Source organism: Pleurodeles waltl, chromosome 4_2 (genome assembly GCF_031143425.1).
Source record: "Pleurodeles waltl isolate 20211129_DDA chromosome 4_2, aPleWal1.hap1.20221129, whole genome shotgun sequence".
Taxonomy (NCBI): Eukaryota; Metazoa; Chordata; class Amphibia; order Caudata; family Salamandridae; genus Pleurodeles; species Pleurodeles waltl.
Genome location: NC_090443.1, coordinates 881,172,179 through 881,187,644, shown reverse-complemented (window position 1 = coordinate 881,187,644; position 15,466 = coordinate 881,172,179).

Sequence of the window (15,466 nt, the reverse complement as noted above, 5' to 3'; positions counted from 1 at the left end):
GAGCCCCCCCTCCTTCTCGTCGGGGTAAGAAGAGCACCTCAGCCACCACCAGCCCTGCAGCCCCCTTGACAAGGGTGCAGGGGTATTGGAGCCCACCAGCCCGCATGTCTGGATCTTCGCCCAGCAGCAAGGGGACAGCCAGCCCACCCCCTGGGAAGAGGAGCAGAAGGCGGAAGGGGCGCCGCAGGAGCCCGGCTTCTACATCCCCCCCGGACACCACCCAGAGACAGTCACCAGCCACAGCTCCAAAGGGAGGAAAGGGCCACAGACTCCCGACTAAGGAGGGCAAGGGCAGCAAGTCGGAGAGGTCAGGCAGCAGGCCTGCTGCCCAGGAGGAGCCCACCACCCCCATAGCCGCTGCCCAGGGAGGACCCAGCCCAGCTGGCCAGGAGGGCCCCACCACCCACAGCCCAGGTGGGCATTGAAGGAGCACCATCCCCGCTGCCCAGGAGGGCACCACCAGCCAATGAGCAGTTGGCCATAGACCGGCCGCCGTCTCAAGAACCGCTGAACTGGGCCCCGCCGTCTCAAGCACCGCTCCGCTGGGCCCCGCCGTCTCAAGCACCGCTCCGCTGGGCCCCGCCGTCTCAAGAACCGCTCCGCTGGGCCCCGCCGTCTCAAGCACCGCTGAACTGGGCCCCGCCGTCTCAAGAACCGCTGAACTGGGCCCCGCCGTCTCAAGAACCGCTGAACTGGGCCCCGCCATCTCAAGAACCGCTGAACTGGGCCCCGCCGTCTCAAGCACCGCTCCGCTGGGCCCCGCCGTCTCAAGCACCGCTGAACTGGGCCCCGCCGTCTCAAGAACCGCTGAACTGGGCCCCGCCGTCTCAAGAACCGCTGGACTGGGCCCCGCCGTCTCAAGCACCGCTCCGCTGGGCCCCGCCGTCTCAAGCACCGCTGAACTGGGCCCCGCCGTCTCAAGAACCGCTGAACTGGGCCCCGCCGTCTCAAGAACCGCTGAACTGGGCCCCGCCGTCTCAAGCACCGCTCCGCTGGGCCCCGCCGTCTCAAGAACCGCTGAACTGGGCCCCGCCGTCTCAAGAACCGCTGAACTGGGCCCCGCCGTCTCAAGAACCGCTGAACTGGGCCCCGCCGTCTCAAGCACCGCTCCGCTGGGCCCCGCCGTCTCAAGCACCGCTGAACTGGGCCCCGCCGTCTCAAGAACCGCTGAACTGGGCCCCGCCGTCTCAAGAACCACTGGACTGGGCCCCGCCGTCTCAAGCACCGCTCCGCTGGGCCCCGCCGTCTCAAGCACCGCTGAACTGGGCCCCGCCGTCTCAAGAACCGCTGAACTGGGCCCCGGCGTCTCAAGAACCGCTGAACTGGGCCCGCCGTCTGAAGCACCGCTCCGCTGGGCCCCGCCGTCTCAAGAACCGCTGAACTGGGCCCCGCCGTCTCAAGCACCGCTCCGCTGGGCCCCGCCGTCTCAAGAACCGCTGAACTGGGCCCTTCAAGGCAAGACCCGCTGAACTGGGCCCTTCAAGGCAAGAGGCGCTGAACTGGGCCCTTCCAGGCAAGAACCGCTGGCCCTTTGGCAGACGTGGCAGGGCAGGATCTGTCTCGGGCAGGGCTGCAGGATGTCCTCTGGCCAACATGCCTCCTCCAGTGGCAGTGGGGTCTGTTATGGACTGTTTGGACTGTGGCTTTGCACTCCCCAGGATGGCCCAGTGGGCAGGCCACCCACTGTATGGAGTGTATGGACTGTGGCTTTCCACTCCCCAGGATGGCCCAGTGGGCTGGCCACCCACTGTATGGACTGTATGGACTGTGGCTTTGCACTCCCCAGGATGGCCCAGTGGGCAGGCCACCCACTGTATGGACTGTATGGACTGTGGCTTTGCACTCCCCAGGATGGCCCAGTGGGCAGGCCACCCACTGTATGGACTGTATGGACTGTGGCTTTGCACTCCCCAGGATGGGCCAGTGGTCATGGAGTCCCCTCGTGGATCTGGCGTCGTGTACTCAAGTGGCTGAGGTGCCCCCCCTTCCCTTCCCCCTGAGGTGCCTGTCCTATTTTCTTTCTGATGCCCCTGCAGTGTTCTCTCCGTGGAGTTCTTGTCGTGGGACTGGGCCTTGCCCCTTTGCACAGGACCCCTGTGGTCCACGGACAGTGGTTGGACAACATTTAGTAGCTGTATATATTTTGTACATAGTTTATTTATTTATTGGGATTACTGGTGTCCATATTTCAATATATCTGCCCGTTTATGATCTCTTCTTTTGGTCTTTGCATTATTTCGGGGGGGGGGGGTTTGTGGGTTGTGACAGTGATCTGTGGGAATGCATTGATGTGTGTGTTGTAGTGGATGTGGGTGGGTGGGTGTGTGCGGGTAATCTTTTCCCTCCCCTGTGTCGTAGGTGCAGTACTCACCGATGTCTTCCGCGCCGCCGGGCGTGCTCCTGGTATATGAGCAGGTATAGGAGTGCGGGATGACCTGCAGCTCGGGTTCCATACTGCCGGAATCTCGCGTGGAGTGCGTAGAGGTGAGCGTTTTCCCGTTCGTAGTCTGTTTCCGCCGTGTTTTTATCGGCGGTGCTCCCGCCCCGGAAAAGGTGGCGGATTGGTGGGTCGTGATAGGGTGGGCGGTACATTGTCTGCCGCCTGGCTGTTGGCGGGGACCGCCGCGCTGTTTGTTTGTTCCGCCGTGGCGGGCGGAGTGTTAATGCGGCGGGCTGTGTTGGCGGTTCCCGCCAGGGTCAGAATTGCATATTTTGGCCCGCCGGCCTGTTGGCGGCTTGGCCGCCGCATTATCACCGACCGCCAGGGTCAGAATGAGGGCCTAAATGCTGGCCTGTGTTTCCAAAACATGTCAACCATCCCACGTCCTTATGTCATATATCAGCTGCTTGTCTCTAATGCTCACAGAACCCATGACCAATTAATACCTATTTCTCTTATCCATAGATCTTGGTTTGATATACTATACGATCTTGGCAGAATAAGTTGCTTTCATTGTCTGGGCTAAACATATGTATGTATCAAGGTTGGTATGAAAATAAACAATTCAACAGTTCGCCACAGTATGCAGCTTCTTAATGTATTTCCACTCATCCACACTAACTGAGCTGATTAACACTTGTGCATCACAATGTTTCCACACACTATGCCCTATATACCACACGTCAGGATCACTGCAGCACAGGCGAGTCATTTGACTATCTGTTTCTGAGCATTCTGCAGTATCTTCCATGCTTTCACTAGAGTTGCAGTAACAAACTATGTATTTAGCAAAAAGAGCACCAATTAACGTATGGGAAGCTACCAATTTCACATTACATGTATGAAACTTTAACTTCGGCGTCCAGAAACTAAGCATGTGTCAGCAAGAGATCAAATAATCCTGAAAGTGGAAAGAGATAACACCCATAGTAACTCGTAATGCAAAGCCTAACTCTCTAAATGGTACTGCTTGGGTCAAGTGTCTTCCTCCAAAAATATTGTGTAGGTATTGTTTTATGCCTACCTATGGCTAGGCCTAGTGCTAACATATAGGTGTCTTGTAAAAGGGCAATTAGACCTGTAATAAGTGTGTTCTCTCAGAAAACTGAATAGATTGAATTAAAAATGAATGAGGGTGATATTATATAAGCTTATATTCTGCTTTCATCCACTTTCTACAAACTGTGGCCATGTTAGGAAAATATGTTTCATTGCTAATGACCTTACACTAAATTAATCAGAACCAATAATAACCAGGCCAATAAATAGTGTCTCACAAATGCACCTGATACAGACAGCTAGGGAAAATGTTTTGAAACCAACATCAGACCATTTAGATGAGAAAAAATATTATTGTAATAACTTACACAGAGAGTTACCTGAGCCCATTGATGTGAAATGTACCTGGTGTGAAATGTACCAGGGAAACCACAGTAATGGGCTTAAACAAGTTATATATTTCCCTTACATAATCTAAAACAAATGCTAGAAAAAGAGTAAGGAAAGAGTGTGTAATAGAATAGTAAATAACATTTTGTGAACAAGGCCAATTGTTTACTAACCACGTAGACTGACAGAGCAACACTACTCTGCAAAGAAGCAATGCCCGTATATATAGTGATTATATAAGTACAACAAATGCCCTGCTAGGTATCACTCAAACAGAAGACCAGTAAATAACTAAGTAGATAGTAATGAATCCTATCCATAGCAAATGATTTTTCCAAACATGGAGAGCCAAACATGAATGATTGTTTATGTGCAGGAAGGTGTCCATGCCTGCATATAAACAATCATTCAAAATGACGCTTTGGTGCTTCTATGTGTACTGCATTTTGCAGCATACATAGAAGTTGCAAATTACCATGATAGTCTGTGTGCAGGAAGGGACTCCTTTCTGCACATAGACAATCTATCCCCTCAACGCAGACACCCTTGCACTATGGTGCAAGGATGCTTGCATTGGTGCTACGAAGCTTAATTCAACACCAGCGCAGGGAGAAACGCAGGGGTGCACCGTAGTCCTCTAAATATGGTGCACCCCTCCGTTTCTAAAGTGGCACAGTGCTGCTCTGCTATATTTGGCGCAGCACTGCGCTGCCCCACTTTAACATAAATCTCTGCAAAGGTGTTTTCATGTAAAGTTTGAGGGAACTGTGGGACTGCCAAAAAAGTGTCTGGCCTTGTGGAGCCCAAATCATCTATGGCATTATGCTTTGCCACGTAGGAGGATTTTGAGAACCAAAAAGATTTTTAAGTGCAATGGCAGCAATAGTGACCAGAATGAACCACTTAGATTCACCCAACTGTCGCTTCTTCATGGATGGCATGTAATTTCACCTAAACCCTAATTCATCCTATTTTTTGGCACTTTATCCCCTTAATAACTTTTAAGAAATCATATATCTGGTTCCTCTTATCCAATTCTTGTAGTTTTGACTTAGTTTAATTATTAGTTTTCCCTTTTTTAATTTACGAAAATACTATGGCGACTTTACATTTTTCTACTTTACTGGCCTTTGATTTTATTAGCAAGGCGCTGGTTCACTACATTTGTAGGAGTCCATACCTGGCTCTCCCCTGAATTATTAATCTAGTATCTGACATTTATGTTTCATTCATTGCTATAGGTGCTGCAATACATTTCTGCCCTGCCACTTGACGCTATTTACTGCTTAAGTTAATAAACGCAGTGATATCATTAGCCCTGGAGTACCCGGTGACACAAGGACTCATTTTTAGAATGTCAAATCTATGACAGGTTCAACAATACCTCTTCTCTTCTAAGAAGTTACTTCTCATTTCGGTGAAGCGAGTGTTGAGGTGAAAACAGAAAAGAATAGAAATTGTAAACATCTCCAGCAGCTTTGGTGGCCCCTTCCAGTTTTAGAAAATAGGAGATGCGCTTGAGTCTCAGACCATGTGCCACCGACCACTCGTCTACCCATCCATGCTCTCGCTTCCTTTTTAATGTAATCCTTTTTCTGATTGGGCGTAATCCTTCGATGTCGGAGAGAGAAATATCTGTGCCTATATTTGTGCCTATGCATTTTGCACTACCGCGCATTGCACAGATTTAGGGCCAAATGTAGCAAAGGTTTTTACCCATTCTGTGTCTATGGGAAAAAGTGTTCGTACATATGGCCCTACAGCGTTATGGAGAACTTCAAACACCTCGTCAGGCACAACGTGATCGTGATTTGTTCAGTTTTAAATGAGGATTGCAGTAGAAAACTACCAAAGCATTTCTCAATTCTCTAACACACACTAGTTAATTTATTAAACATTATATGCTGTCAAGCTGCTTATTGAGTTTACCTAGATTTCATGAAAACTTTACAGCTTCCTTCAAATATGTCCTTCTCAGAGAATTAAGGGCCTCATTAAAAGTTTCCCAATTAAATAATGCGGTAATACCACACCTGGAATTATCGATACTCTTTGGTACTGAAATTACCGGGTGTAATATATTATTGAACACTTATGAGATTGTTTCCTTGGGAATAATCATAGAAATCCGTGTTTGCACACAGAATTCTACAGTTTATTGCATCATTTCCAGCACTTCTCTCCATTCACTTTTTGCCTGCCTGTTGCAAAGAAGGAAAATATTCTTATACTCGATTTCACAATAAACCTTTTAACGGATGCATACAACAGTCGAGGACATACAATCAACTTGTAATGAGAGGCTAAGTAGGAGATCTTTCTGAGCAGGGTAAGACTTTTTTCATATGTTTCACCTTTCTGAATGAATACATAGCTGGCAGTGCTTATGTTGAGCTCATTCCAAAAATGTTAACAACATTTTTAGTTCTGGCGTTATCCAATACCTTTAGATTTTTTTAAAGAATACATACATACTATGCTTAGTTAAAAGGGCTTTCAGCCATCCGTCTTTATCCGCTGGTGTATTGGTCATTCACATTTTGTTCCCCCTCACTACAGCATACAACATGGGGACGGTCCGCTTCAGCCACTTGATAACTTCACTATGAGTGACTGCATTTTTCTCTTTTTTAAGAAGCACATCTGCACATACTATAGTTCTCTTCAATGCTTGTGTTTAAATTCTTACTTTCTCACTTTGGTTTTGCCTCTGTGTCTAGAGTCTGTTGGGATAGAAGGAGGCTTTCTACTAGCTCTCCATGTTGACCTCAGGGCACATTCCAACTTGATCATTTTCTGTCTCCTGCTGATGTTGTTCTAAATTGTTTTGGGAGTGGCCCTTCCTAGGTCACAGCCTACCAGACAGCATAGCTGTGTGGTTTGCTAAAGACATCTTGAGGGCTTTCAGAAAGTTGACCTAGGAATACATTCCAGTCGTTGATTACCATTGACTTTGTGGTTTGTAACTCTCACTTTCTGGCTTTCCATTTGCTGGCATTATTTGCTTTAGGTTCTCCAGGTTTCGGTTTGCCCCCCGCCTAAACCCTGTTTTCTGTATCCTTCTGCAAACTTGCTTTCTGTTAACAGGCCTTTAAATCTACTTCTTATCTCATCACATCTACTGTGCATTCAAAGACTGAGGTCAAATGGCAGGTGCTGTCTCAAAGGGTGCTTGTTTACTTTTCTTTCTCTAACTTCAAAATGAGAAGATTTATGTGCCAATCTTGCTTGGTACTGTGGGTAGGAAAGAGTTTTTTTCTAGCACATGATACAGTTTAAATTAAGCACGTAAGTATTTCAGAATGTAAACAAAATTAAAAATGCACAAATGAAGCACATTTTTTGTTAATTCTGAAGTGTGTTGGGAACAAGTACTTAAATATGATGAAATCAAATAATTAAACTAGGTGATGCAATTTGCACACATTTTCATCCATGCATTGTATAGGTTTATTAGTATAACTCTGTGTCTGTGCAAATATAATGGTCATTTTAATTGAAAATGTGTTGTCTGTAATGGCAGTGTGCTATCATACCATAACTACACCACTTTATGCCACTCCGCTCTACTCTGCACCACTCCACACCACTGCGCTCTACTCTGAACCATTCCTTTTTACACAACTCCATGCCACTACACTCTGCACCACTTCACTGTATGCCACTGCATTCTGCACCACTTCATGCTATCCCTCTCTAATCTACCATTGTACTCTATACCAATGCACTCTTTATCACTGTACTCTACATCATTCCAGTCTAGGCCACACCAATCTACATTGCACAACTCCACTCTATGCCACTGTCCTCCACGCTACTCTGCAACACTGCACTCTATGCCAATACAATATACTCCAATGCACTTTACTCTGTAACACTCAACTCTATGCCCCCACACTCTACACCACTCTAATATACTCTATGCCACTGCACTCTACACTACTTTCCATATTACACTATCTGCCACTGTATGCAACTGCACTCTACCCTGCACCACTCCACTCGACACCATTTCATTCTACTCTGATGCAATCTATGCCACTCTACTCCACTCTGTGCCACTCCACTCCATGCCTCTGCACTCTATATCACACTACTCTTAACCATTGCACTCAATGCAAATTGACTCTACACAACTGCACTCTATGTCACTGCACTCAATGCCACTGCACTCTACTTTGCATCACTGTACTCTGTGCTGCTGCTCTCTATGCCCCTCCACTTCACTGTACACCACTGCACTCCAACACTCTACTCTGCACCACTTTGTGCTACTCTACTCTGCACCACTTTATGGCAATGCATTCTATGCCACTCAACTCTACTCTGCACTCTATATCACTGCACTCTATGGCACTCAACTCTACTCTGCACCACTGCCCTCTGCATAGCTCAACTCTACACCACTCCAATCTGCACAACTCTGAGCAAATCTACTCCATGCCCCTGCATTCTACACCACTCTACTCTACGCCACTCTACTCTATGCCACTCTACTCATCTTTGTTCTTCTCTGTGCCTCCCTACTCCATTCTACTCCACTCTGCGCCATTCCACCCTGCCCAACTCCACTCTGCACCTGGCACCCTGCTATGAACCACTCTAATCTACACCACTGCATTCTACAACACTGCATTGTACACCGCTGAATTCAATGCCACTGCACTCATTATCACTGCACTGTGCATCACTATACTCTATGCCAATGCCACTCCACTCTATGCCAATCCAGTGTGTGCCACTCCACTCCACACTATGACTCTCCAATACTCAACACCCTCTGCTACTTTATTCTACAACACTCTACTCCACTCTTCGCCACTCCACTCTATAACACTCCACGCCACTCTCCTCTATGAAACTAACTTTTAGCCATGCTGAACAGTAGACACATAGGTGAACTTCATTGCTAAAACACATTGGCAAAGCCAATAACACTTTAATAGGCTAGACCTATTTGCTTTGCCAATGCTTGTTATCAAACTGTTGCTATTTCACAACATCAGCGTGCAACTCCTTTAGATCATGGTGGTACACATTTTAACACAAGGACTAAGTTACAGTTGTAAACTGATTTCGTTTGTATGTCCTGCTTATATAACTTTCTATGGACATTTCTCTTTTATATCACTAATTTTAGCTCTACCATTTATTTCAATTCCCTGTTCAGATTTATCTATCTATCTATCTATCTATCTATCTATCTATCTATCTATCTATCTATCTATCTATCTATCTATCTATCTATCTATCTATCTATTCCTCTTTGTCTTTGTCTTTGTAAGCCTCAGTTTTTACCTACCTTTTCAAATATTTTTATTTATTTGTAATAAATGTTTATAAAAACATTGTAGAAAAGCATTAGCAAAGAAGCAAGCAGCCAAACAACCTAAGACAGATCAATCAGCTTTCTTTAGGTTTGATGTTATCCAACGCTTTGTAATTTTACTAAAATTATGTGTGTAACATAGTTAGTTATAAGGCTTTTCAGCCAGACTTCATCCATTAGTCTGTTGTTGTGTCATTCACATTTTTGTTTCACCCACTCCAGCACGCACCTTGGGGCAATTAGTCTGTCCCCTACAGCCATTGAATGACTTTACTGTGTGCCAGGGACTACTATAGTAACTTTAAATAGTAAAATATTTTTGCCTTCAACCAATTCTTTTAGATAGACGAAGAGCTACCAGCATACCCAACAAAAACGTTTTGCAAACATCACACAGAAAAAATACAATAATTGCTAAAAACCAAAAGCCTGGCGGCCACACACAGACCACCTGGCATTGCCAGTTCTTGTTTTCAATGGACATCACTGTGAGTCAGTGATGGAAATTATTTGCTCTGGAAGGGTGGTGCCACAGTTTGCTCATCTATTCCCCACAACCATCATATGGGGTTATTATCTTTGTGCATAAACTCTGAGGACCTCATAAATGAGAAACTGACGCATTGGCCCAGTTGTGTTAGATTTCTTGCCCTGCCCAAAGACTCCCTAATGACACCATGGATGCGCTGTGTTCGCACACGTTTTCACAGATGCATGAGAAATTCTGATGCATCTGTGGCACTAAACTGAAGCATTGCTGTACTAGTGTCAAAAAATATGACCCCACTCCAACAATGCGAGGAAGTCACCCTTTAAAAAAAAGCCCTGTATCATTTTAACACCAGTTTTGCTGTAAATTTCACTGTGTCAATTCTGCGTGGCTTTTTGCCCAGGAACGCCTACCTTGCATACATTATACCTGGCGCAAGTATAATGTGACGCAAGGCCCTATAGTCAGTTTGTAATTCTGGAGAATTTTTCTACCACTGCTTCATTTTTTGCTGACCTGCCAACTAATAACTCTCCTAGACATTCTTTAACAGTACTTAAAAAAATTGAGCACATTACTTATGCATGTCAGAATTGCTGATCAAGGTCAAATCGGGACCACCTTCTAATCCTTGTCCTCCTCATATAATGATTGCTTTGTTTACCATACTCACTCCCACGTCTCTGTTTAAAGTATTGCTAACCTTTGTGGTTGTGCCACTGGAACAAAAATTTGCAAAGGTCACACCTATTCTAAATAAACCAAACTCTGACCCAAAGGAGCCTGCGAACTATCAGCCCATTTTGATCCTTTCTTTCCTGGGCAAGGTTCTGAAACCTTTTGAAAATAAACAACTCTCATCTTATTTGGAGGGTCAGTATCTTCTGGACCCTTCGCAATCAGGCTTTAGAGATTTTGACAGTATAGAAACAGCTTTGGTGGCAGTAGTCAATTCCAACAGAATATTTTTAGATGCCAGTATGCCAGCTATTGTGGTTTTTCTTGACCTGTCAGCCACCTTTGACACCGTCCTGCATTCCACCTTGGATCAAAGACTTTATGAGAAAGGCATCCAGGGGAAGGCTCTGCTTTGGCTTCAAGGCCTTCTAAACAACAGGGCCCAGATTGTCTTTCTTGATATCTTTCATCTGAGGTCATGCCTCTGGACAGGGGAGTTCCTCAAGGATCTTCCTTGAGCCCTACTATGTTTAACATCTATGTGGTGCCCTTGCCCTAATAGCCAAATCCTTTGATTTTGAAATAATATCCTATGCAGATGATACCCAACTAGTAATCTCTTTTGGGCAAAACCCAAGAAATGTTAAAAACAGTTTTATAGATTGCATGAGGACAATTGCCACATGGATGACTGAGAACTGCCTTCAGCTAAATGGAGACAAGACCAAGATTTTGCTGTTTGGAAAAGCTCAGGCATATTGTTTGGATGACTGGTGGCCTTCTGAATTAGGATCAGCACCCTGTCCCATTAGGACAGCTAATTATTTGGGTGTTCTTCTTGATGAGAACCTGCTTCTGCAAGATCAGGTTATGTCTTTCTGTGGTACCTATTTTGGCACCATGCGCCTGCTTAGGAAAGTATTTCAGATGCTACCATTAACGTCTATGAGAACCCTAACTCAAGCTCTTATAATTAGTAGTCAATTAAGGGAAAGCCTTACTGTTAGCAGCCAATGTGTCACTCCTATCCAAGCTTCAGGTCATTCAGAATATGGACCCTCATCTGCTCAGTAAGCTTCCTTCAGGCTCTCCATCGGCTCCTTCACTCATAGCTCTTCACTGGCTCCCAGTCAGGAAAAGATTCTTCTTCAATCCCCTTTGTCTAATTCATAAATATTTGGCCAGCAAGGGCACCAGGGTATATATGGAAGAAACGTACTTACTAGTGCCCTAGTAGCAGAAATGTGAGATCTAAAGATAAACTTCTATTGTGTCCCCACCATATTCGTACTTCAAGATATGGTGAATAATCCTTTTCTTATCCTTCCCCTTATCAATGGCACAAGCATCCCTTTCACATCCGATCCTGTTCTGATTAAAAAATTTAAAACGCATTTGAAAACCTGGCTATTCTGACATGCTGTTCATGTTTTTGTCTTTGATGAGTGCTGAGATACAATTTCAGGAGTGAGTTGTTGTTCTATACTAAGTGTCCCTAACATAACATAACATAAGATAACATAACATAACAATGGGGCTTTTTGTCTGAAGCTTTAACATGAAACATAATAGTTCTTGAGAAAGGACATTCTCAGCTAGAGAAGTCATAAGTAATTCAGAATCCACTCCCATTCACACCCAAGGTCTTTGATGAGGAAGATTTGATTTATTTCTGTATTTTTGTTTACATGGGATGCTTATGTAGTAAGTGTTACTGAAGGGCAGTGAAAGGATATATAGTTTAACAGAATCCAAGTCCAGTATCTAAATATATTAGTTGAAGCTATTGGATGGGCATAAAGAGAGGGAGTGGGAAATTAGCATTTGAATGGGAGGATAATGGTAAAGCGATGAATGTCCCCACTGCTGTGCAGGGCCAGGTATGCCTGGTGCTTAGCTTTGGGGCACCACAGGTCTTGTTGTACAGCCAATTTGTGTGGAAAACTGCTAGGACCTGCTTGAATGGCCTAGTGGCAACCATAATAACCAGTTGATACTACTTCACTAGAAAATAATTCTAAATTGCCCAAGAGAAATGTTAAAACAGTGTCTTAGCTTCAAGCATTGGTGAAAACAAAAATGATAGACTGAGAGAGAAAATGCTCCAAATAAATGAGCTGTGACAAGGATGGTGGCACTCAGAACATATTATAAAGACACATTTATGACATTCTCTCAATCAAACCAAATTATTTTTAATAAAATCATAGAGAATAGATAGCCTGAGTGCAGCAGCCAAGCAGGATGAAATCTGGCATGTAGCTGGAAACCTTAACTACCTAGAAGTCTGAAGCAAGAAATGTGAAAATAGTACATTCTTCCAAATCTATTTCAATTGGAGCAACCAGTAACCAATCATATGTTTCAATGCATCTTGTTGCTGTATGTTTCTAAGTGTCAATAACTTGTAGATGGTAATGGGGCATTCACTGAAAGTTGATGAACACCGGAGTCACCCACCTTGCAAATCCCCACCTCTTTTGAACATCAGAGATAATGTTTTCCTGATGACCTATTTAGATTTTGTCAGAGGAGGACATTAGTCTCTCTCACAATGTTTTTCTCTCCATGCCCTGGCCGCTAATTACAAGACAGGGGCAGAGGAAAGACGCGCCCACTACCTTGGCCACAACCCTGACTCTATATTTGTGACCAGTGCACTACAATCCATCCTTGTATAAACAGCATAGTGATATTCACCACTGGACTTAAACATGACCAGCATGTGAACCATGTTGGTGGTGAAGTTACAGTAGGACTACTCTCTGAGCTAGCTTTCACCCTTTCTGTACAAGCGAGTCTCCTGGCCTGCAAAACATGCAGCACAATTGTAAGGGAAATCCTGATACTAATAATGGTTGGGAATGATTCTCATTTTCATCAATCCTGCACCCTTGGGGTCCCAGCTGAGCCATAAAATAAGCCCCACAAAAGTGTACAAAGTGAATCCCTCCAACTGTTCTCCGCATCTATATGTTATATTTGAATGAATTGCTAGAATTTTTCTTTAACTGTAGGAGATTGTGCACCAAGGAAAATGTCATCAAAGTGATTAGCTGGGCCCCCATGTCTTTAGGATTGACTTTGAATAATTCTCCAGCATCTTCATCTGTAGGAATGCATGGACAACTCATAACAATGCATATCATCTCTTTGCTCCACCAGTGATACACAACTCTTCTTGAAAGTTTCCCCTGCTGCAGACAATGCCTTAAACACTGCTTGCACATCATCCAGTCCTGGATGTCTAGCACCCAACTGAAGCTCCACCCAACAGTTAGACCTGACAGCCTTAGGGTGGTCTTTGCCCAACGTTTTTGCTGGTATTAGGACTCTGTGTGCTTTACCACTGCCTACCAGTGCTAAAGTGTTTATGCTGTCTCCTTTAGACATGGTAGTATTGCCTTATACCCAGTCAGCATGTTTAATTGACTTATAAGTCCTTTGCAAAGTGCATTGCATGTTCTCAGGGCCTGTATATCAGATGCTGCTAGTGGGGCTGCAGCACCTATTGTGCCATCCTCTGACGTATCCCTCTAACCATGACTTAGGCCTGCCATTGCAGAGACTTAACGTGCAGTTTTACACTGCCATGTCAACCTGGCAAAACAACCCTTTTGCTAGGCCCAGACCTTAATTTTTAATACCTATAAGTCGGCACTAGGGTAGGCCCGGGAAAGTCCAGAAGGCAGCGTGCAGGGTATGTAAAAAGCAGGACATGTCCTGGTAGTGATAAACTCTTCAATTTTCACTACTTCAGGTCCTATCTCTCCCATTGGTTAACACTTATCAGCATAATTTCCAAATGGGAAGGGGTATTTCTTTCAGGTTTGGTGTCTCTGGAATCACAATTTAAAATCCTACCTTATAGTGAAGTCACAATTTGAATTGTAATTCTGAAAATGTCACTTTTAGAAATTAGGTTTTTTCTTACTTTTGCCATTTGGTGCTTGCTGCCTTTCTTTGATCACATTACTGGGGTGGGTGACAGCTGAGCTTTGTGTATTCCACCAGACAGCCACTCAAAATGGGAGCTTAGGTGTGACTTCATGGGCCATTCTGGCAGGATGGGAGGGAGAAGCTTGCCCCAACCTCACTTTACACCCAAATAGGCTGTGTCCTGCTCACACACAAAGGGCTGCATACCCCCCTGTAGTAAGTCTGGAGCCAGGGCAGGAAGGGCAGGACTCCTGTGCACTTCAAAGGCTTGCCTTTGAAGTCTCCCCTACTTCAAATGCACCTGTCACTCTGCTGGGCTCCTGCTTTGCTATGCGAATCTGCTGCCTGCTGCCCTCTGCCTAGGTGAGAAGGACTGGATCAGCATCACTTGACACCAGTACCCAGAGTGACTCCATAAGTTAGTTGGCTTACCTCCTTCTCAAAAGTCCTGGGGACATACAAGACTTTAAACTACTCTGCTTCTGATCCCAGACTCTGCCAGCTGTGAGTCTACCCTGTTAGGTGGTGCCAACCACATTCCTTAACCCTTGGAAGTGGGCCTAAGGTGTTTGCCAGGGGAACAGACACATCCTTTCTGCTCAGGGATGCATCCCTGAGCGGGAACTGACGCATCACCACTGCTGCGTGGATTGGACCCATTGCAAAACACTTGCATCCCTACCACATCCTGCATCTTGGATTTAACGCATCACCTTTGGAACTACCACTGTGTGACATGTTTCCAGGTGCACCCTCCTTACATCTCCCATTGACGGCAGCCTCGACGATGATGCAGAAACTTTGCATTGTAGCTCACTGCACATCGGAACCAACACATCCCCTTGACTGCGCAATGCATCCTCGACACCAGCCTTCGCATCGCAAGCCCTGTCGACAGGATTCTCAATATTGATGCAGCAGGACCTTGCATCACAGCCTGACTGAATCTCAGAACCGACACATTGCCTCATCTGCGTGACACTGCTTCCACAAGGATCCATTCAACGCATCACAACCAGAATTTAAGGCACTTTTTCAGCAGGCCTAACTGGGTGCCTCTAGCTGGCCTTGGTCTGAACACGTGACTTTGTCCCAGTCCAGCACAACCAGATGTCCTTAATAGCGCTTTGTGCTTATTGGCACTATTATTACTTAAAACTTTGATATCCAATATCTCTGGTTCTATTAATTAGATTTTTGT